At 42.7% G+C, this 24,204-nt stretch overlaps 1 protein-coding gene across 1 annotated transcript in view; it reads right to left on the bottom strand.

The window, feature by feature from the left end:
- COL8A2 (collagen type VIII alpha 2 chain) overlaps positions 1-23,915 on the bottom strand; it is a 131,991-nt gene extending 108,076 nt beyond the window's left edge. The window contains exon 1 of the mRNA XM_042440607.1: positions 23,619-23,915. The gene's annotated coding sequence lies outside the window, so the exon portion shown is untranslated. The remainder of the gene's footprint in view (positions 1-23,618) is intronic.
- Positions 23,916-24,204: the final 289 nt, after the last annotated feature.

Genomic DNA, 24,204 nt, shown 5'->3' with positions numbered 1-24,204 from the left:
CCGTCAAGTTTTGCAATGTTTGTAAAACATACGCTTAGTGTTTAAAGGTAATATATATTTGAAAGTGAAAGATATTCCCCGTACAAAATACAAATCCATTTCAAGTCCTTGGCAGCCATTTTTGGAAACGACCATTCTCCGTAAAATAATAAAAATTCTCTAAAACGAACTTTTGCCTAACAACATCCTAGAAATTAATTTTTTAAAAATAAATTATGGCCAAGGCATAAAGAAGAAGTATGCTGAGCCATCTTTATGAAGACCTCTCTTCTAATTCCATAAGGCTGAAACTGCTCCAAACATCCTACTTGCCAATTTCACCATGATCAACACTTCTTGTTCTGGCAGCAAAAGCAATTTCATTTAAAAAAGCAACCCTTCCTGAAATTTATAAAAGATCTCTCTGGGCAGCAGCCAAAAGCAGCATTAGTTACCCTTTTTATAATCGACACATTAAATAAGTTCTATTTTGTGTGCCTTTTGCAGACGCAACTTTTCCCATTCAGGAGCCCGAATGCAGGGTTTGCATCAAGCAGCAACTTACACACATAACCTCCCACTGCACAAATAAAGCTTTATACATCTATAATTTGGTCGGAGTCTGGAGTCAATCAAACCACTTTTCCCTTTTCCAAATGAACAGCCATCCTCTGGGTATAACAAAAATAACAAGCTTCCTCAACTTGTTTGCTCATTAGATCAATTGATTTGATTTGCAGCCAAGCTAATTCTGTTTCTTTCTCTCTTTCAGGAATGTGCATGATATATGCAACCCACATTTCCAAGGCTTACATAAAGGTAGTTACCTGCTACCACCCAGGAATGAGATGTATTTTACCAAAACTGCCTGTGATTTACATCCTTGGCTGGTTAATGAGTCAGGTATAACTACAAATGACAGATTCGATGGGGAGAGCCACTAGTGCAGTGATGGTGAACCTTTTAGAGGCCGAGTGCCCAAACTGCATCCCGAAACCCACATATTTATTGCAAAGTGCCATGTCCCTCTGGCTTTCTAATAACAAACTCTGGCAAACTCTCTTCTGGGGCGACGGCACATGTGCCCACAGAGAGGGCTCTGAGTGCCACCTCTGGCAGGCGTGCCATAGGTTCGCCATCACTGCACTAGTGGATCATGTAAGTGTGGCTAGCCAGAATAAGTATAAAAATGGAAAATCAAGGTTTGATATTTGAAATTTATACTTTTTTTTGAACATTTTCAAACTGTGGATGCTTGAATCCATGTATAAAAAATCAGTGTATAAGAAGGGCCAACTGTAATTCAGTCTGAGACCACTCAAGTGTAATTGCCCTGGGTCAATGCTAGGGAATCCTGGAAACTATAGTTCATTGTGGCACCAGGGCTCTCTGACACAGAAGGGTCAATGTCTCACAAAACTAGAGTTCCCAGGCTTTCCAGGGCAGTTAAAGCGGTCTCAAACTGGATGATTTCTGCAGTGCGTTTGGACCTTACAGGCAGCCACTGGTGCTGTCCCAGAGGGTGGTCCATGGTAATGCCATTAGTAAGGTTTTGTTGTTGTTGTGTGCTTTCAAGTAGCCTCCAACTTATGATGACACAAAGGCAAACGTATCATGGGGTTTTCTTAGCAAGATTTGTTCAGAGGGTGGGTTGCTTTTGTCTTCCTCTAAGGCTGAGGGAGGAGTATGACGTGCCCATGGTCACCCAGTGGGTTACCAAGGATGAGTAGGGATCTGAACCCTGGCCTTCAGAATCATAGTTCCATGCTCAAACCACTATACCATGCTGCTTTCATTAATAACGCTAACCCTCAATAACAGATGCTTAGAGCATGTCATTCGAATAAAAATATCGTATCATAAAATTTCTCTCTGGCTGGATTGACCCGTTCAAGAGAAAAGAACCAAGCCTTTTTCGCTTCGAATGGCCATACCAGTGTGCCTTGCAGCAACATATGGAAGTCGTAGTCCAACAAAATAAACTTTCCAAGCAAAAGGAATGTTTTTGAAACTCTGTCTTTAATGGGGTGCTCCCACCAAGCCATGTTCTGCATTGACCACATTTTCCTTTTCTTCCTCCTTTCTTGTGGAATCCACATTCAAAACCCAGAATAATAATCATCATGCCCTAGAGCAGTCATGGGCCCTGCTTTACGGAGACTACTCCCCTAGAAATCTCTCCAATTCAAGTCTGGCTTAATGCTAAAGAAGTGTACAAAGGAAGCAAAGGGGGCTTTGAAGTTGCCCGTGTACCCAGGCTATGTGTCTAATCTGCAGATATGGAACATAAATGAATTTTAAGATATAGCCCTGTTGGTCTGTAGAATCAGTATATATAGATATCTTGTAGCACCTTTGAGACTAACTGAAAGAAAGGCATTAGCAGCATGAGCTTTCGCAGACTTCAGTCTACTTCTTCAGATGCTTTTGATGGATTTTGTGTTTAGACATGGGACTCTTCTCCAAGATACGTATATGTAGGGATATGCAGATAGAGACATTTCCAAAATCCCCCCAAAATCCAAAACGCTCCTGATCCCAAGCATTTTGGATATGGAGGAATCCACCTGTACTACATTAAACTATTATTTACAATTTGTATATTGTGGAACTATAATATTCTACCATGATATTAGAGCGATGCTCATTTTGAATCACATTTTAAAGAGTACCATATGTTCCACTCACCTTCATTTTGGTGGTGGCCAGAAAGGGGAGGAATTGCATTTGGGGGAAAAAAGGTTTAAAAATTAAAATTAAAATTAAAAAAAGCAGAGAATTGAACCCTGATCTCAGTGTGGTAGTCCAATGCTCAAACCACAATACCATGCTAGGTCTCATGTGCAGAGTACCTTTTTGCTTATCACAGCCATATGAAGGGATTAGGGCCAGTTTGTTTGGAGATTTTGCTTTCAGACTGAGGACTTTATTGCACCCGTTTTTTGGCACTTTACGGGTATGGAAAGAGGACGCTCATGTGTGCGCGACTGCCCCAAAATGGATTTTACCACACGGCAAAGCGTCCCCCAAAAGGCCCCGTTCCATTCCGTTGCGGCAATCCATCCCGGCGCGTGAAATGTTCTGGTTGGAAGTCTTCCAACCGAGCAAAATGGCACCCGTCAGCACTGAATTGGGACGGATTGCTGCAACGGAACGGAACGGGGTGTTTTGGGGGACGCTTTGCCGTGCGTTAAAATCCGTTTTGGGGTGGTTGCATGCACGCATACGAGCGTCCTCTTTCCATACCTGTAATGTGCCAAAAATGGGTGCTATAAAGTCCTAAAACACTGGTTTGATTCACAGGCTCTGACTTGGATATCAGTTCTGCAGTTGAAGGGAAATCTCATCTTCCAACTCACAGAAGAAAATAGGGAACTGATATGCATCAGACAAAACAGAGGACTAGCCAAACAGTTCAAAATTAACCCACTAGGGGGCATCACAGAGGGGAAGGCATTTTGTAAACTAAACTCATCTTTTACACATTACACATTGATCTCATAAATCTGGCAACGTTTCATAAAACAACATACTTCCTTAACAGATTGTTCATTAAAAATGTATTAGTATCTGGACTGCCTTGGCAGGCTGCTGTTCTTCAACCAAAAGAATCCCCACCCTTGCTACTAAAATGTGCATTAATCAAAGAGTTACATTGGAAAAGAGTCAATGGTATATGCAACAACAAAAAAATTCCTAGGAGTAGAGCAAAGCAATACAAATCATTTGTAAAATAACATTTTAGAGAATAAAATGCAGTAGTCCTTCCACATTCGCTGGGGTTAGGAGCGAAGGATCCAAGTGAATGTGGAAAAAACTGCAAATAAAAACCACTATTCTGTATACCTAAGACAACACCTCTCTAGGGAGTTTATCGCATGGGAGGAATTTCTCTTAATTTCGAATGAAAAGAAAGTGGGGCCAGAACGCATTCACGTGAATTCGCTAAATTAGCGAATTTATGCGAATTCGAATTGTGTTTAAACTGAGTTCCCATTGCCTAAAAATAGCTTGCCATTGCCTGAAATTGTGTGTGATCACCTCTCACGCAATAACATGAAACCCCAGGATTGCGTTTGGACTGACTTCCCATTGCCTGAAATTGTGTGTGGTACTCTATCACGCAATAACGTGAAACCTCATGATTGCGTTTGGATTGCCATTGGATTATACTTCCAAGTTCCCTTGTCTTATAACGTCCCAGGTATCTCCAACTCTGTGCAACTCTATGGTCAACATCTGCCAGAAGTTGATCATAGACTCATGCTGGAGGACCTACAAATGCCTAGAGATGTGTTTTCTTTAAGACCTTCTAGGTTCTCCAGCACAACTCTATGGTCAACTTCTGGCAGAACTGTGCTGCAGGACCTAGAGATTCCTAGAGAGAACATCTTAATCAAAACCGCAAATAATCAAATCCTCAAAAGTCAAAGCTGCAAATGGGGAGGGCCAACTGTGTTGAAATAAACCATGGGAACCAAAGCCTCTCTCAATATTTCCAGCATTTGAAAAACAGATCCTAAAAGGAAAAGAAGAACTACTTTGCACTTTTGTGGACAAGATGGCTCTCTGGTCCCATCCAATTCTAAGATTCTATGATTCTGGCCAGCAAATGGGATCAATATTTTTAAGTTTTCAGCCCAGATTTTGCTTAGTTCAAAACATGTTCAACTTAAATATCACCCAATGGCCAGAATGTATTATCTGCAAATATACATAGATAGCTGGAGGGCTGAATACCAGGACGCCAAACATCCTCCCTCATCCCACTTTTACAACTGCTTTTCAAAGGTCCCAGTTTCTCTCTCCTCCTGCTACTTTGCCCCTTTGCCTTGTATGTGCTTGTCAAAATAACCACAGAACACCGATATGGGAGAAAGGCCACAACTTTATTGAACCATTGGTAGGGTTGGCACAAAGCATAAGGTCAGGATCTGTGCAATCAAACAACCACCCTGTTGTTTGATTATCCAAAGCCGGGTCCATACCCGGTGCTTGGGATGACCTAGGGGCTAAGGAACACCGCTTGAGCGCAAACCATGCCTTGCGTTCCCCAATTCACAAAGCCCCTAGTCACCGGGAGGCGCACCTGCGTTCTGGCCCCCGCAATGGCCAGACGCCTTCGCTCATCGCCCCCGGGTACCTTGTGACTCCCAAACCAGAACTCCATAGCCCTGGTACCACCAACGTTCAGATCCTGGCCTATGCTGCCGAACAGTTGTGACAAAAAACCACCTGAAACAGCGGTGGGCGGGCGGGGGAAGCTCAAGGCTAGTTTTGTACTCAGCTTACTTCAACTACTTCCGGCACTCTTTCAGGTCACATAATAATAATAATAATAATAATAGTATTTTGCTCAGAGTGGGATTTCCCTTTATATTTATTTACAAAAGATCTGGAGGATAGGCCCGCCGGAAGAGATCCGTCTTAATCGTTTTCCTAAAGGCTTCTAAGGTAGTGATAAGTCGGATCTCTACCAGTAGGCTATTCCACAGTTTAGGGGCCATGACTGTAAATGCTTTGTGGGAAGTTGATATCAATCTGGTATTTGGATAGTCCAATAGATTCTTCCCAGCTGTCCTGAGAGAGTGGGGCAGATTATGTAGGGAGAGGCGTTCCTTCAAGTAACTCAGGCCCAAGCCATGTAGGGCTTTAAAGGTAATAACCAACACTTCGTACTGCACCCGGAAGCTAATTGGCAGCCAGTGAAGAGCTTTTAATACAGATGTAATATGGTCAGACCTAGGTGTTTCAGTGACCAATCTGGCTGCCGCATTTTGCACCAATTGAAGCTTCCAAACTTGGTACAGAGTTAGCCCCATGTAGAGCGCATTACAGAAATCAAGACAAGAGATTACCAGTGCAAGTACCACTGCTTCAAGGTCCTTTCGGTCCAGGTAGGGACACTGTTGGCGTATCAGCCAAAGTTGATACCACTCACTTCTGGCCATCGCATCTACGTGAGATGATAACTGTAGGGATGGATCCAGAAGTACCCCCAAACTGCGTACTTCTTCCTTTAGGGGAAGTGTGACCCCGTCCAGGACAGGTTGGCAAATCTCCATCCCTGGACTTGGGGAACCTATTGCTAGTACCTCCATTTTCGCTGGATTCAACTTGAGTTTGTTTTCCCTCATCCAGCCCATTACTGACCCAAGGCAGGCATCCAGAGGAGAGATGTATCCCAGTTTTCATCTGTGAAATGTTGGTGGGTATACTACTATACTAGTGCTAGGGCATGTCTACAAGATTTAAAATGCTCCTCATTCCAGTCAAATACAATGTGACCTGACCACAAGCAATTCATAGGAGTTTGGTCTTGGAGGGGGTTGAGAAACTCTTGAAACTCTGCAGCAAAATGCTTCATGGTTTTTACGCAGAAATGTGCATTATCACATGCGTGGCTGTCCTTCTGCTTAACATGGAATCGGACAGCGGTGCATTTTCAGCAGAGGACGAGTGAGTAGATGCAAACAGATGTGAATTTGTGCAGGAAAGTGAAGACAATTAACCATTGCAGCAATAACACACTTACATGGACATTAGCCCCCAATCTGATTTGGGGATGAAGTGAGCATTGGACATGTTGGGCTGCAGTAGAATACCATGTTATCCCCATTCAGAAAGACCTACAGCAGCACTTCCCCAAATTTCATCTTCCTGTTGATAATATATTATCAGTTGCTGTTCCTTCCAAGGCATTTTAATCCCTGCAGAGATTATTAACTTTCTTGGAGGTGAGGATAGCTGGGGCTTTGGAAGAAAATGACTGTGAAAGAATCAATAGTTGGCAAGGCCCAAAAAGCCAAACAAAAAAGCCCAGTGTCAAAAATAACTCCTGAAGTTCTCACTTTAAGGAGAAGAGAGTCACTTGACTTTCGCAGCTGGGAGTTTGGTGCTGGGGAGTCAGGGGCAAACATTCATATAACATGCAAGAAAACCACAAGAATTTGGAAAGACTAAGGGGTGAGACCACCAAACTAATTTTGGCTCTGGGTTTAAGCTAGGATTTCAAGAGGGGCCTCTAGAAGTGAAGGCATTAAGACCCCTCCCGATCAGCAGAGTTTTGACCATGCGGTTAACTCTAAGCACATGCTTAGAAACTGACTGAACTCAACAGAAAGAAGAAATCTCCTGCTTAAGAGCTTTGCTGCGTTGTGGCACATACTACAGCTTATGCGTAGATTTCCCCCCCAAGACATCTGAGTAAACAGGTTTGTGAAACATAAGGGAGCAGGTGGTGTTCAGGTGACTGGGTTATTCCTTGCAAGTCATACAGCATAGAATGGAGAGATACTGGATTGCAAAAGAGGGGTCCCTGTTGAGATGCAAATGGACATTAAACCTCATGGATTTTGAAAACCTCCCTATTGCTGCACGGCCAGAAAGAGGAGGCGCCTGCCTGCAAAAGATACCCTCCCCATCACAACATCTTTACTAAGGACTGAAACAACATGCAGGCATTTGACTAACATCTCCAATTGTGTAACCTTTCCTTATGAGGAACATACTCCAGCTTCTTGATCATTCTAGTTTCCCTCTCCAGAGCTATTTGCAGCTCTACAACAACTATTCTCAGGTGCATCCGGAAATCTTTTATTATTTATGTTCAGAATGTGCATGCCAGACTTACATAGAATAACATACATTCAAAATCATTTAAGACCACCAAAATAACAGGAGCACCAGAGAAGAATAAAAGCAGATTAAACACCTCCGCCATCATGTGAACAACAACAACAACAGAAAGGCTTCAGAGAACAAAAGAGTATCCAACATTTCACAAGTGAAAACTGGGACACATGTGGCCAAGTAAGATAGCAATAGCATTTACATTTCTATACTGCTTCATAGTGAACTCAGCCCTGTCTAAGCGGTTTACAATCTGTAAGCCAATTGCCCCAACAAGCTGGGGACTCGTTTTACTGACCTATGAAAGGATGGAAGGCTGAGTCAACCTTGGAGCCCTGCCTGGGATCGAACTCACAACCTTGTGACTGCAGTACTAGCATTTAAATACTGCGCTACCAGGGCTCCGCATCTGAGTGTGGCCAAGTTGGCACACAGTTTTGCAGTGGCTTTCAGTCTTCTTTTGAGCTGTGGGGCACAATTTAGTTACCACTCAAAACAATGTATTGAAGAAGTACATTTTATTTTGCTATCTTTAATCTGTGTGGTCTGGGAACATGATTAGCAGACATGCACAGTTGTTCAGATATGCCACGTAAAACAATTAATTGCGATATACTAACAATTCACTTGTGGATGTGCGCAAAACGCCATTGCGATATTATTTCAAGTGCGCAATTGCACGAATGTATGCCACGTGAAAGCATTCGGAGGAACTGCACAACTGTACCTCCTCAAACCCTTTCTTTTCCCCTGTGTAACAATCTCCATAGACCCTGTATCACTTAACTGTATTCATCTGCCACATGAACCAAACCACTTCCCACCAGCATCCTTTCTTTTCTCCCTGCCTCCTCACTGTTGATATTCCATATACTGAAGTTAATACATTGTCTACCCAGCCACATTCTTGGTGCATTCCTGTTGTAAGCACTGTGGATTTGCTGCACTTTATGAAAAAATGAAAAGAATGCTTTAAATGAAATTAATTCCTCAGAACCCAACTTTTCCTTTAAACACCAGATCAGTCAAGGAAAGACTTTTCTATTCAGCCACAAGAAAAAGAAAGAGGAGGGGAGGGGGGTGAAGGAAGACAATCTCAGTACATTATATATACTGTATGTGTGTGTGTGTGTGTGTGTGTGTGTGTGTGTGTATTAAAACAGGGATGTAAAACTTTGTTTATTTAATTCTTGCACATGAGGAGGAAATTTTTCAAACATTTCCTGCCTGCTGGGTGAGATTATGAAGGTTTTGGCACATTTTAAAATATTGCATTGCACTTTGAATTGTTTTTGCACAAAAAAATCTCCCAGGAAAAACAAAAGCAGAAAAACCATTGACTTTTTCATTCTTTCTCATGGGACAATAATAATAATAATAATAATAATAATAATAATAATAATAATATAAAAATTCTTGTAACCATTGACAATGTTTTGATGGGGCCAAAAAGCAAGAAAAGTTGCAATTGCGATCTGTATCCTTAATATTAAGCTCTACATAAGGTTCTTCTTATTCTGTCTGAGAAAGATGTCTTCTGCAAAAGGGAATTTCAGCATAATCCTCCTCCAGTGCAACATTTCAAATGAGCGTCTTTTCTTTCTACCACCTTTCTTCACTGTCCGGCTTTCACAACCAAACATAGAAATCAAAAGTGTGATAGCATAGACAGCAATGCCTTTTTTACTCCCAGGGAGAGTTAGTGCCATGGTGGTAAGGTGAACAGTACCAAGGATGCCCTTTTGTGACACCAAAAATCTGCCGCTTGAGGCAGCTGCCTCACCCTACCTAATTGTAGGGCTGTCTCTGCTAACAGCCCTTCCTCCTAGGTTTGTGTCACATTCGTCTTGCAAAAGATGTAAATCACGATCCTTGCCCAGTTTTTCTACAGAATAAGAAGTAACAATTTCACTGGTTTTCCCCAGGATACATGTTTGGCAGTCAGCCTTCCATCCTTTATTGTTTAGCTACAAGCCTTTACAACCTACTTGAACAACCATAGCAAAACACTCTGTAAATGTACATAATATCCAATACGGATTCTGTTTAAAATGTGCAACCGCAATGTACAAAATACCAACAAATGCAAGTTATCTAAAAATTGCCAACAACTGCATCATACCAAACAACACACAGAAGTTGACTGATGCTGGAAGATAATAATGGTAATGAAAGGTTGGGAGTTTGTAACAGCAAAACTAGACACCACTGCTCTGAACAAAATTCACTCTGGTTTTTAACAGCTGCTGCTACTCTGTATAAAACGATTGTTGTAACATTGTGTACACTTCACTTTTTAGCAAACACTTCCTTCTTTCAATTGTTGTTCATCTCAGTTTGTCGCACAGATATAGAATGGCGCACACTTGACTTGATATCAGTAGTTCCCAAATAGTCCTAGTGGACCGCAAGTTGAGTGTCATGCAGCAGCTGAAAAGGCCAATGAGATTCTAGGCTGCATTAATAGAAGGATAGTGTCTAGATCAAGGGGAGTAATAGTGCCTGGTCAGGTCTCACCTTGAATACTGTGTCCGTCTCTGGGCATCACAATTCAAAAAGGATGGTGACAAGCAGGAGCATGTTCAAAAGACAGGGACCAAACTGATGAAAGGTCTGGAAACTATGAAGCACTATGAGGTGCAACTTAGGGAACTGGGTATGTTTAGCCTGGAGAAGAGAAGGTTAAGAGGTGATATGATAGCCCTGTTTAAGTGTTTGAAGGGTGGTCATATTGAGGATGGAGCAAGCTTGTTTTCTGCTGCTCCAGAGACTAGGACCCGGAACAATGGATGCAAGCTACAGGAAAAGAGATTCCACCTCAACATTAGGAAGAAGTTCAGTAAGGGCTATTCGATAGTGGAACATGCTGCCTTGGAGTGTGGTCGAGTCTCCTTGTTTGGAGGTTTTTAAACAGAGGCTGGATGGCCATCTGTTGGGGATGCTTTGATTGTGTATTCCTGCATGGCAGGGGGTTGGACTGGATGGCCCTTGGGATCTCTTCCAACTCTATGGTTCTATAAAATTGTGACAGTCGAAGGATAAGATGTAGTGGTCCAAAGAAAAGGTGAGACCGAGAAAGAAGGCCACAGCAGGATTGTGGCTGAGCAATGGGTGTGCCTTCAGACCTTCCCTGCCAAATCTGGACAATTGGAGAGGATCCTTACATAATGAATCTAGTATATGGTATATTTGTGTGTGCATGCTTTTTTGTATGTTTTTTTCTTTAAGGATCTGAATTTTTGTCCCGCTCAAACACATGTCTGAATAATGCAAGGTTCCACACATAACAGAACAGAGTAACTTTTTATAGCTACTCCTCAAAGGAGAATTGCTGCTGCAGAGGAAATAAATCATCTTCTTTCAGATATATGTTTTCACAGGTCTAAGAACCAGCACTAAACTCAGCTAGAGCCCCAGCTGGAATCAATAGAATTTACATAAATGTTGAATTATCACGTTCCCACCAATACAATGCATCTAGCTGTATTTGGGGATAACAATGTAATTTAGGGCAAAATATTTAGGAGAAGTTGTTGATATGCTCCCCGAGGCAAAGGCAGAAAAGGAAGGGGGGGGAGAGATGGGTCTTTACTAGCGATTTTTAGGTTTATTGCAGTGCAAAATATCAGTGGGTCAATTCATTTTCTCCATGGCTAACATGAAGGCTGTAGTTACGTAGCAGAACTAGTGTGGAGTAATGGTTTGAATGCTGGACTAGGATACTTGGAGACCAGGGTTTGAATCCCCTCTTAGCCATGGAAATCCACTGAGGGAGTTTGGTAAGTCACACTCTCTCAGCCTTAGAGGAAGACAAGGCTTTCTGAACAAATTCCCATGATAAGTTCGCCTTCGGGTCACTGTAGATCAGAAATGGCCTGAAGTCACATCGCAAGAACAGAGGATTAACTTAGAATCATAGAATTGGAAGAAACTCCAAGGGCCACCCAGTCCAGCCCCATCCTGCCATGCAGGAACTCACAGTCACAGCATCCCTGATAGCCATCCAGCCTCTGTTTAAAGACCTCCAAGGAAGGAGACTCCACTTCACTCCAAGGAAGAGTGATCCACTGTCAAACAGCTCTTACCATCAGGAAGTTCCTCCTAATGTTGAGGTGGAATCTCTTTTCCTGGAGCTTGCATCCATTGTTCTGTGTCCTATTCTCTGGAGCAGCAGAAAACAAGCTTGCTCCCCTCTCAATATGACATCCCTTCAAGTATTTAAACAGGACCATCATATCACCTCTTAGCCTTCACTTCTCCAGGCCGAACATCCCCAGGTCCCTAAGTCATTCCTCATAGGACATGGTTTCCATTTTAGTCACCCTTGGTTCCAGTGACAGAGGATTATGTTGGATGGTTCCTGCCAAACTGGGACAGTTGGAGGCTATGCATTACAGGGGCCACATGCTTTCCTTTCTATTTGTAGACAATACAGAGAGAGACAAAACTATAGTCTGACTTGATAAAAAGCAGCTTCCTATATGAACCTCAATATTACAAAGGGAAGTTTATGGGAAGGAAAGACTTAGGTATCTGTCAGCTCTCCAACAAATACTTTCACTTCCTACCTAATATCCAAGGATTTGTAAGACATCGTGCAATAGGTTTTAAATTATATGGGGGGAATTGGGGGAAAGGGGTGTACATCTCAGGACTGCCAAGACAAAAAACAGATCCCATGTTTTATGTCTTAGACTTGTTTGAGCAATGCTTACTAGGTTCTTTCCTCCATTACCTCCAGCTTTCTTACACTGGGAGAAGCCAGATAGTTCAACAGAAGAACAGTGTGAAGCCGAAGGCTTTCATGGCCAGCATCCATAGTTTTTTGTGGGTTTTTCAGGCTATGTGGCCATGTTTTAGAAAAGTTTATTCCTGACATTTCACCAGCATCTGTGGCTGGCATCTTCTCTGAAGGCCTAGAACAGTGATGGCGAACCTATGGCACGCGTGCCACAGGTGGCACTCAGAGCCCTCTCTGTGGGCACATGTGCCATTGTCCCAGCACAGAGTTTGCCAGAGTTTGTTACTAGAAAGCCAGAGGGACACTTTGCAATAAATAAGTGGGTTTTGGGTTGCAGTTTGGGCACTCGGCCTCAAAAAGGTTCACCATCACTGGCTTAGAAGGACCATCTCCCTCTTTATTTAGTACACTTTAAGGCTAACCAGTAGCATTAATTATCTGGGTGCTCTTCAAAAACATTCAACAGAAGCTTTTTATGTCTATTGTCTAAACCAGCCTTCCCTGTATGCATAGCCTTTATATGTTTTGGACTATAGCTCTCATAATCTCTAATCTGCATGGCCATGATGGTTGTAAATGATGGGTTGGTCCAACACATCTTATAGAGAACCAGGTTGGAGGAGGCTGGCTTGGAAGAAGAATAGAAATTTGCTCATACAAGAAAGAGCAGAAGAATTCGGAAGATAATGGTGCCATCTGGTGGCACATGCCATAAAATGTGGTGTACTTTGTATATATTTTAGAATAAGATGCATCTCCTCCCTAATAGGTTAGGTAGGGTCTGGCTCATATTTGATATTGTCATCAGCAGAAAAGATTACTGGTCAAAGAGACTGAGTTTAGCATACAGATCAGCAACTGGAGACCAAATGGCCCTGTTATGCGTACCCACTAATCCAACTTCACACAATCTTGGGATGCACAACAGGACCTCCTCTGAAGATCTCAAATATCTGGCAGGCTCACATGGGAGGAGGTGGCCTTTCAGATATCTTGCCCCCAAGTCATTTAGGGCTTTATAGTCAACATCCACACCTTGAATTGATCTAGAAGGCAGTGTGGCTTTTGCAGGACCTGTGTTATATGGTCTCTAAAATGCCCACAGAATACTAGTCTGGCTGCTCCATTTGGCATGAGCTACAACTTCAATCTGAGCACTTTTGAAGGGCAGCCTCATGTCAAAGGAAGGAATCTCCTTTGTTCTGGATACGCACTTAACCAACCACTTTGCCAGCACCTTATTACATCGAGAAGATAAATGTACCCGGGGGTTTTGTGTCTTTTCAATGCTTGTTTTAAGATGTCAGATGTGGTTTGCACAAAATACTCAGATGGTGCTTGTGGGGGTGTTGCTTGCAAGCCTAGCACATTCTCCTATTGTGCATTCCTCAGGAGGGGAGGTCAAAATGCTGACAAAAGGCTATCCAAAGAGGTCCTGGAGACAAACATCTGCTCAGGAGCTCTCCCCATAACTGAGAAATGTAGTAGTGTGCGTATAGTGTGTAGGAGAGGGACCTTACACTCAAACCTGCTGTACTGAAGCAATGCCCAAACATGGGGGCTAGAAGACCCCTTGATTTCACCAAGGTTTGGCACTTTTAGGGTATTTTGTTCTCTCTGTGTGTACACACACTGACTGCTCCAACAAACTACCACATCAGCATCCATTCACACCAAATTTCAGATACAGTATTGGGAACATTCAAATGGCTATACAGAACTGCAAGGCATTTAAGTGCAAAGAGAAAAAACTGAATTCTTCTCATTGGAATCTAGCTGTGCGTACTCCAGCTTACAACAAAGACAGAGCAGGAAACGAACGGTCCAAAATATTCAATTTTTGGTTTGTTTTAAAGGGAATGAGAACTGGAGAACGGGAGAGACAGAGAGAGAGAGAGAGAGAACAACAGTAGCTATATACTTTTTTATTCTTCACTGAAAGAAAAAACAGACCAGAACACTCTGCTCAGCCAGGACCTGTGGGACACGGAACGGGGCTTCTCCTTCCGTCTGCTTTCAAATGTGACAAATTCCATACTTGAAGCATTACGCTTCTTTTCTGAAAAGCCTGAAAAAAACTTACAGCTCTAGGAATGCAACTTTGTGGGTGCATTTTTATTGTGGCTTTTTTTTTTATTCCAACGACCTTCCTGGGCAAATATTTTTCTTGCTGATGGAATGCTTAAAAAAGAAAAAAAGGACGGGCAAAGCAAAGGCCCACAGGCCACACTTCTGCAAAGAGAAGGCAATAGGAAGCGCACATCATTGCTGAGGAAGAAGGGCTGTGTTGGGTCAGATCAAAGATCTCTCTAACCAGGTGCCAAGGAAAAGCCTGTAGCAAGACACAAATGCAGCATCCTCCTTCTGTTTATGCTTCCTCAAAGCTCGGAGAAAATATATGGGAGATAATATATAACTACAATGATTGGTATCCATTGGGGGAATCCAGACTAGAAAACTCATCAACTGTCTACATTTGGCAGAGACTGTTCAGATTAATTCTCTGCTGTCCTACTTTTTCAGTTGCTTTCATAATGTCCCAGCTTCTCTGTCCCTCTCCCACTCCGACTTTTCCCCTTCGTCCTCATCTTACTTCAACTGCTGCAAACTGAGTGCAAAGTGCCAAAGTAGTTTGTACTCGATTAACTCAGCAGGGGACTGAGGGCAGGAGGCAGAATCCTTCCCAGTAGGCTCAGGGAAAAGCAAACTGCTGCATTCTCTCATAGGCCTGTTACAGACTGCCAAAATAAAGCTGCTTCAGGTCTCTTTGGAGGTATGCTGTTTAAATGATGTATGCATCCTAAGAATCCGGAAGCTGCACCAAAGCTGCACTCCGGTGCTTAGGAATGGAGTGTGGCTTTGGCGCGACCTCCGGACTCTTAGGATCCATGCATCATTTAAATAGCATACCTCCAATGAGACCTGAAGCAGCTTTATTTTGGCAGTCTGTAACAGGCCATAGTTTGTGTTCTTTCCCCATTACAGTGGTACCTCGGGATACGAAATACCCAGCTTACGAAATTTTTGGGATACGAAAAAATCCCATAGGGAATTATTGTTCCGGGTTACGAATGTTTTTTCGGGTTACGAAAAAACTTTTGGTGCTTTTCGGCGCTATTTTACACGGAATCGCGGCTTTTCCCCATTAGCGCCTATGGCAATTCGGCTTACGAAGGCTTTTCGGGTTACGAAAGCGGCCGCGGAACGAATTATTTTCATAACCCGAGGCACCACTGTATATAACTTTTACCATCTTGACAAACTCTGATGTTGCTTGGCCACACGTTCCCTGGTTTCCATCTGTTAAATGTTGGAACCTATTAAGCTGTGGCATTTCAAGAAGTGATTCATACATAGGTATTTATGTTTTCTTCTTCAAAATTCAGAAAATCTACACCTTGTTTGGATCTCATTCAGGAAATTTAAACTACAACAGGCCAGGTTGGTTCCTTTTCTCCATGCGTTTCCAAAGACATCAGATTTTCTTCCATCATGGGGTATCATTTATGGCAAGAGACCGTTCTTCTCAGGCATCCCTCTTCCCAGTCACATGTTAGAAATGCTACCCCTCTGAAAATGAAGGATACTGGATGAGATGGAGGTGATGGTTGGCAACTATCTGAAAGGAAGATTTTATGGTGTATTTCATGTGTATGCCAAAAGAGGCAGATGGAGCATCACTGAAAAAAACCATACCAGACACAAAATATCATATATGTGGTCAACGCAGGACATGTATTCATGTTGACAGTGAAGACAAAACCTACATTCCCTACTTTGAAATAGATGTGTGCTGATATTGGTTTCATTTTTAAAGTGGTAGCAGCCATTTCCATGCTGGCCAGACAATGATCCCTGTTTGGAGAGAGAGGTGGGAAGGAAGGAGAAGGCATGAAAGGGTGGTTTTAAGGTCTATCTACTCTGGGGAACAGTAGGCTAGGTCCACTCGCATAAATAAAAAGTGAAAACCCAAGTTGGATTAGTGGTTCAAATGGCTCATAGCAGTATGAGCCATCACTATCTCAGCCACCCACATGGACAATTTTGAAACATTTTGGAATCCCAGGTAAGGAAGACTCAACCCTTACACTAAATTTGTTATTGTTCATTAATGTACCTTATATACTTGACTATAAATATGCATCACCAGGGGATGGTTCCTACTTTTAAGTATGAGTAAAGATACAGTACTTACATTGACCCATGGAATAGTCGACTCAGGTTTTTTGGGTCAATTGTTTGGCCTACATTTCTAGACTTATACATGAGTATATGCAGTATGTTTGCCATTTACAAAGGAGTCAGACAATAGAAAAACAGAGGAGTCGGAGTCAAAGGTTTGGCGTAACCACTCCACAGGTCTGGTTGAGAGAGATGAATCCTCGGCTTGCCAGATTCTATAGCCTGCTTAGAGTTGTTGTTTATGCTGTTTCCTTGCCATCACTACACACACACACTGCCAAAAAAGAAAGGACAAGGCTGAGTGCTATGGCATATCTGCACTCAGATCAATCCATGCTATCTCTAGCATCATCAGCGAGTGATAGCAATGCTAGAAAGCTGCTGCAACTGCTGTAACACAGTCCAGTTTCCTTCTGTGGCTGGAGCACAGAAAATGAGTACAGACAACTGTGGATAATTCTCTTGGCTGACCACCAGTTCCTAAATCTAGCCAGTTAGTAATTCTAGACAGTTAAGTAGTGGGGCCTTCTAGATTCCTAGTTCAGACTTTAACTGAAGCCAGGCTTCACCGGGAAGTACAGTAAGCACAGGCTACTGTACGTGCAAATAACACAAAAGGTCACAAAAATCCTTTAGTGTGAAAAGGTAAGTAAATGATGGCTCACGTTTCTCTTAAAATTACTTAAAAGTCACTCTGATAGTGGAAAGGAAGTTTCCGTGTATTGCATATACTGTATTATAGGAACTCCAGGAACAGGAGGCAGTTAATATTCCAGCCCACAAAACTAACAGGGGTTTCTTTCTGCAGTAACATTCCATGTGGCACTTGTTCTCAACATGGTTTTGCTATTGATGCTTCAGCCGTGCCAAGAACAGGGGGCTATCTGCCATGTAATGTAGCACAAGGTCGTAACAGAGAAATATTTACTAGATTCCAAACTTTCCTAGTGTTGTGGCTGCAAGTTGTAAACCAGAAAGGCAAGGTATAGCCAATAATCTTTTTTTTTCTTTTAAAGGAGTCACAGAGTTATAATTTTGGAACAGCTTCTTTGAGAGGTCAACAAGCCTACTTCCCTACATCAGGCCCCTTAAGAGACAGAGAACAATATACATGTTCCACAAAGGCAGTGTAAGGTTCAATCCCTGGTACCTCCAGATACCAAGAGGTAAAGAAGAGAGGAGGAAGCTCATTCTTGACTTTTCCTGTAGGCTCAGGCAATAGCAAACTGCTGCAGCTTCTCCTATGCTCTTCCTCATTAACAACTTCTGCCATCTTGACCACACTTTGATGCTGCTTGGCCACATGTGTCCCGTTTTTCATCTCTGCAATGTTGGCAGGTATGCACTACGTTAGGTAGATCCATGGTTTGCATGGTGTATGCAAAGGTCCCATACAGACAGGCCAAAATAAAGCAGCTTTGGGTCACTTTGGAGGTATGCTGTTTAAATGATGCATGCATCCTAAGAGTCCAAAAACCGCGCCAAAGCCATGCTCCAGTCCTAAGGACTGGAGCCCAGCTTTGGCGTGGCTTTTGGCTTCTTAAGATGCATGCATCATTTAAACATCATACTTCAGATGTGACCCGAAGCAGCTTTAGTTTGGCCTGTCTGTACTGGCCCTTACTGTCTAAAATAAGCTTGGAGTGGGAACAGCCTTTAAATAGATAAGCTCATACCTATGTGGGCCTTGAGGATATGATTGTCCATATTTCACATACATTTGGGGCAAATGGGGAAGGGATCATATTGGGAGCTCTGCTGGGCCACCACCAACCTGTGGTCCTCCATTTCCCCCACAAACAAAAAACAAACATTTAATCTAAAGCTGATCGATAGCAATAGCATTTGCATTTCTATACTGCTTAGCAGTGAACTCAGCACTGTCTAAGTGGTTTACAATCTCTATGCCAATTGTCCCCAACAAACTGGGTACTCATTTTATCGACCTACGAAAGGATGGAAGGCTGAGTCAACCTTGGAGCCCTGGGATCGAACTCACAACCTTGTGGCTGCAGTACTGGCATTTAAGCACTGTGCCACCAGGGCTCCTAAAACCATCACCAACTCCGCTGTCTTGCCCCCAAGGGGACAACAGGCCATCATTGTCCAACTCTGCAGGGTCAATGGAGGCCTTTCTGAGAAGAAGGTGCATTATTGTTCCTTTCAAGGCCGTCAGCACATCTTTTGCAACCCACAGAAGCATTTGCCACTCCAGAACCCCTGGTGGCTTAACTTTAAATAGCCATGATGGACAAGGATCCAGAGCATATGTGATTCAACTGATCAAATCTTTGAGCCACAAATGAAATTTGACCAGTACAACTGGGCAGGGTGGCACCTTAGGCACCTCTTCTTCCTCTATATCTCCCATGGCACTCAATTCAGATGAGAATCTGAGAAGTTTCACTCTCAGAATGCATAGCAGATCTGCCAAAACTTGCCACAATCAGCTTCTCCACCGCTTCTCAACAGCTCTGTTGATGGCAGCAAAGAAGTCAGCATGTGAGGTTGCTGCTACCCATAACATAGCTGCAATTGTATGTACTCTACCTGTACTTCTATATCTTCAGCCATGGCATCAACTTCCTCTTGCCATCATTCAGCATCTGCATCTCTCCAGAAAAATAGGTGTGCCCCAGTTACATAGCATCAGAAATTATGCTTAGTACAGGAACGGTAGTGTTAATACTCTTCTTATCTTACCATTCTACAACTAGACTACAGCCTCAAAAGGAGCACTATCCATGATTTCCTGAATATCTCCCAGAGCACCAGATGTCATGTATCTTCAGTGCAGGGTGACCAGATACCATAACCACAAAGGAAGGTATCACAAAATGTAGGACGTTACCAAATTAAAGCTAGAAGCACCAAATTGACTCCATGTGGTCTGTTTACAGCTATATTACTGTATTTTATTATGTGCTCAACCATATTTTTGTAACAAACTTATCTTCATTAAAATGTCTTGCTGACTTGCACTATGCTTATAGAAATCTGAGCCAAACAAATGCTGAAAATTGTACTTTGCTGACAACAAATCCTTGACTGAATCTAACATTTAAATTATCACTTTTATTTGTTTTCACAGTTGCTCTCTCGTCCCTCCTGAGTCTTCCTCAACCCAAATTGTACACTTTTGCCCCCCATCTACTTCAACTACCCAGATTCTCCTTTCCTTTCCACACCTTGGTCCAAAAAACCCCAAACAAAACAAGCACATGGTCAGCAACAGCCTTCTCTGCAGCCCTTTGCTACAGCTGGGGCTGTAATAAATCTGTTGTGCTAGACCCACCGGACCAAACAAGGACAGGTTTTATGGTTCAAAATAGAGGACATTTTGCAATTCCTCCCAGACCCCCTGAAATAAGGCTGAAATGTAGGACATGTCTGGGAAAGGGAGGACCTCTGGTCACTCGGCTTCAGTGTCATGGAAGATGGTAGTGGCCACTACGTTTGCCAGCTTTAAATGATAGACTTTTTTAAATGGAAAATAACACTACCGATAGCTACCAGTTAATAGCCTACAATGTTTTTCATGGACAACAATTGGGCCGATGTGTGGCCAAGCAACATCAAAAGTAGTGATGATGATGATGATGATGATGATGATGATGATGATGATGATGGGAAGCATGTCATCACACAGAGGCTAAATCAGTTGGATCTTTTCCAAAACAAAACCCCAAAAGACCCACAACAAATGTCCCAATCCCAATGAAAAGCACACAGAAATTAACAATGGTCAACAATAGGGAGCAGAGGGAACTGTTTTCGTCCCAAAGCTGCCCTCTTTCATCCCTGCCTAGTTTGAGAATATTGCAACTGGACAATGGATAAGGAAGCGTAAGATATGAATCTGGACAAGCAAAAGCTCCGAAGCATCATTGGCTCTGTCTCAGTGGATGATCTCCCCAATGGATGGACGGATGCCAGGTTTCTGACTGTGCGCATTTTGTTCTGTTGTACAACCTGACCCTGTCTTCCAAACAGGAACAGTATTATGCACACAGCTTCATTTAAGACACAGCTCCGCTTTTTTTTTTACAGTCCCGAGATATAAGCTGCAAAGGCACCAAGCACTCATAAAGGGCTTCCGAACACGGCAAGAGTCTCTTTCCATCAACTGTGAGCAACTACAACAAACTACAACAGATGAAGGGATTACCATGCACAGGGGCAGGATTTCAGGTTTGCTGGAACTGCTTGACACAAGTCATTTTAGGAATTAAAGCACTGCTTTTGAACTTGTACCTATGGCTTACAGAGATTAACATGCAAATAGCATAGGTAAGATGGTCAATTAACTCCAAGTCAAGATGAACCCGAGGCGTGCTATTAAAAACGTCTGTTATAAACATTCGTGGTCATTGTACACCACCATCCCAGAAGGGCAGGAATCCAGGTTTTGCAAAATTGTATCATATTTTTCAGGAACGAAACTTGCTTTGCAAAACCACAGCCCCATAGCATTCCGACGGGTCTATAAATCTATAACCCAGGCGACACACATGTATGCATGTGCATGCGCGCACGCACACATCTGAACTCACAGAACACAGCTTTGTTGTCCATCCCACCTTTTCAAATTCCACCAACTCTTTCCCGACTCCTAACCCAAAAAGAAATCAGACAGAAATCCCAAAGTAGACTGAAGCCAACAAAAGCAGCAAACAGCCCTCTCCCTTGCCTGACCCCATTGAGTCCAAATAACTTGAAAAATCCCTGCTACACCGAACTTCATAAAGCCCCATACAGACTGGCACTCTACGTCTGCCATGTAATTTTTTGGCACACCAATGTAATATCTACCCCTCTCTTCCACTGGGAAGCCAAGATCGCAGATCACTTGTTTCCTTAACATTCAACGCTAGCAAAATAAAACAGGCAAGACAAGACTTTGGGGCATAATCCGGGGGGTGAGGATGGAAATTCTCTTGCACAAGCCCCATGAAAAATGTATTTATTTCCATGGAGTCAATACAAGATGCCTTTCCCCTCTGGACTGTGCCTTTTGTTTCTTGGTGCGTGGATCAAAAATGCTTTTTCCCTCTCTTTTTTATTTTAATTTTAAAAAAGCATTTTAAAAATGTCTGGAATTTGCTGGTCTTATGATTTATTATGTTGCTTACAGCAAAGCAGCTAGTTACGAACAAACTCTAACCTCACGATCATTAATAATTATTAGCACTGAATTTTTGACACCTTCGGTTATTAATACTGTAATTATCGGCACTGAATTTTTGATACCTCTAGGACTGGGAGAATATAAAAGAGAAGTATTGTACCCAAGTTAAGATGTCCTGTGAAATTTCACAAGTACCACCGTCCCAATTTTCTGCCTTTGCTTTTCTTTAAACCAACCCAGGAGTGTTGCTGTTAGGTAACCGCATCTTTTCAAAACAGGGTGGCTTTTCTTTATCGGAACTCAATAGCCATATGTTGAATTCTGAGACTCTCCCTTTACAAAAATCTCCCTAAGTTTTCTGGAGGGGGAAAAATGGTCCAATGTGCCCTAGATATCTGAAGTTATATCAGCACCAGGCAATGCTATACATCTCCAGGCAAGATAGCGCCAGGCAACACTATACATCCCAGGCTCGGAAACCAGAAATGAACAGCAAGTGTTGGAAACAGGAGTTCAGAAATACATTTTGAAAAGACATTTTCCATTGAATTACGTACTCCCAATTTAATGATAGAAGAGCTGAAAAGGCAATTGATATACAGTACCTGAAGGATGGGATTTTTCTGTGCTTTTTTACACAGAGGTACTAAAAAAAAATCCCAAGAAATCTATTCAGGGGTAGCTCTGTTCGCCATATATAGCAAAGTACAATAACATCCAACATCCACAAAACAGTGTAAAACCTTTACTCGGCATTTATTTATCTCCTGTTTTGTGGATGTTGGATGTCGTTGTACTTTGCTATATGGTCAACACAGCTACCCCTGAATAAGTTTCTTATTCTTTTTTCGTTTAGTACCTCTGTGTAGAAATGCACAGGAAAAAACAGTATGATGCCTTTATTCAGTATTTACGGTAGGTCCTTGTTATCTGCTGGGTTTGATGCAAGGACCGTGGATCACAAAATCCGTGGATGCTGAAGTCAGGGACGTAGCTAGGATTTTAGGAAGGGGGGGTCCAGACTAAGTGCCACCATTATAATGGGGCTTGGGTGCGGACCCCAAGAACCCCCCCCCTTGGCTACGTCCCTGCTCAAGTCCCATTAAATATAATGGCATCGCAAAATGGTGTCCCTTTTTATAAAGTGACAAACTCAAGGCTTGCAATTTGGAATTTATACTTTTAAAAAATATTTTCAAGACGCTTGAATCAGTGGCTAAAAAAAAAAGTGGGCCAAGTGTGTTTATCTACAGCTTTGTGGATTTGGGGTGCTATTGTGAGAAAGCAAAAACAAACCCAAAGTTTTGCTTTAGGGAAAACCCGAAAGATTTCTCAGATTCTTTGACATCCATCCATTGCAAGGGGAGGCCAGGGTTCAGATCCCTTGCTCAGGCATGGCAACTCTATTGGGATGACCTTGACAGAGTCACACTCTCTCAGCTTCAAGGAACACATCTTGCCAAGAGAGGAGTTTATCACAAAAGGAGATCAGGGGTTTATCCCATGAATATCCCAGAAAAATCGCGTAATAACACAAAACAATTTCACATGACGTCGCACAAAACCTGCTGTTAAAGTGGTCACAAAGAAGCATTAACATGCATCTTGTTACTTTTGGGATTTCAGCGACAATGCATTCCCAACGTCGCTTAACTTGCACAATTGCATGTGATAATCATTCGCGCAATTACTCGCCATTTTCACTTTATTAGCAGGATGCTTTAAATGCCCTCTAATTTCTCTCTAATGCTGAAATGAGCCCCAGTGTGATAAACTCCTTAAGTCAGAAAGGACTTTCCAGTGCCATTGCTCCATGCTGTGGCATGGTAAGCTTCCTGGGCCACTCAGGCTGCCATCCACACTGCAACAAGAATCCGGTTCTGATGTCACCACACACCAGTAACCAATGTGAACAAGTGTTGAGAAAGAGCAACCTGTTTGGGGAAAGCACCTTACCTTGCAGGCTCTTCTTCTTCTTCCTTGCCAAGCTTGGCCAAAGGGAGCAGGTCCTACTCTGCAGTGGATCTGCAGGCTGGGTCCAGCTGCCTCTGTTTCTCCATTGGAAAGAAGAGCTGGAAGCAGGCAGCTATCAGTCCAGAGCAGTTTTCCAACTGAGAGCTTCCAGAGGCACCTTCCAGAAGGAGAAAAAGAAAAGAAATGAGCAAGGAGGAGAAAAATCACTGGGTGGACAAGGCAGCGAATGAGGGAGCCAGGAGCTTTTCATGAGCAACATTCTTTCTTTTCATTCTCTCTTTTTCTTTCTTTCTTTCCTTCCTTTTTTCCCTCCCTCCCTCCTTCCCTCCTTCCTTCTCCTTTTCGCCTTTTTGGACGAATGAATTCAGCTGGGTTTGGCTGGATCAGAGAGAGAAAAAAAATAACACACACACACACACACACCAAACCAAACACCCTTTTTATTTCTCTTTTTCTTCCCCCTCCTTTTTTTTTGTATCTGAGTGGCTTCCAGCTTCTGAATTGTTTTTCCTTTACCCAGAGGCAGAAGGGAGTGTGTGGTTCAAGCAATTCTTTCTCTGGCTGCCAT

This window comes from Sceloporus undulatus, chromosome 9 (genome assembly GCF_019175285.1).
Source record: "Sceloporus undulatus isolate JIND9_A2432 ecotype Alabama chromosome 9, SceUnd_v1.1, whole genome shotgun sequence".
Classification (NCBI taxonomy): Eukaryota; Metazoa; Chordata; class Lepidosauria; order Squamata; family Phrynosomatidae; genus Sceloporus; species Sceloporus undulatus.
Note: the sequence above shows the minus strand (reverse complement) of the source record. Positions and strands in the feature narration are given on the sequence as shown.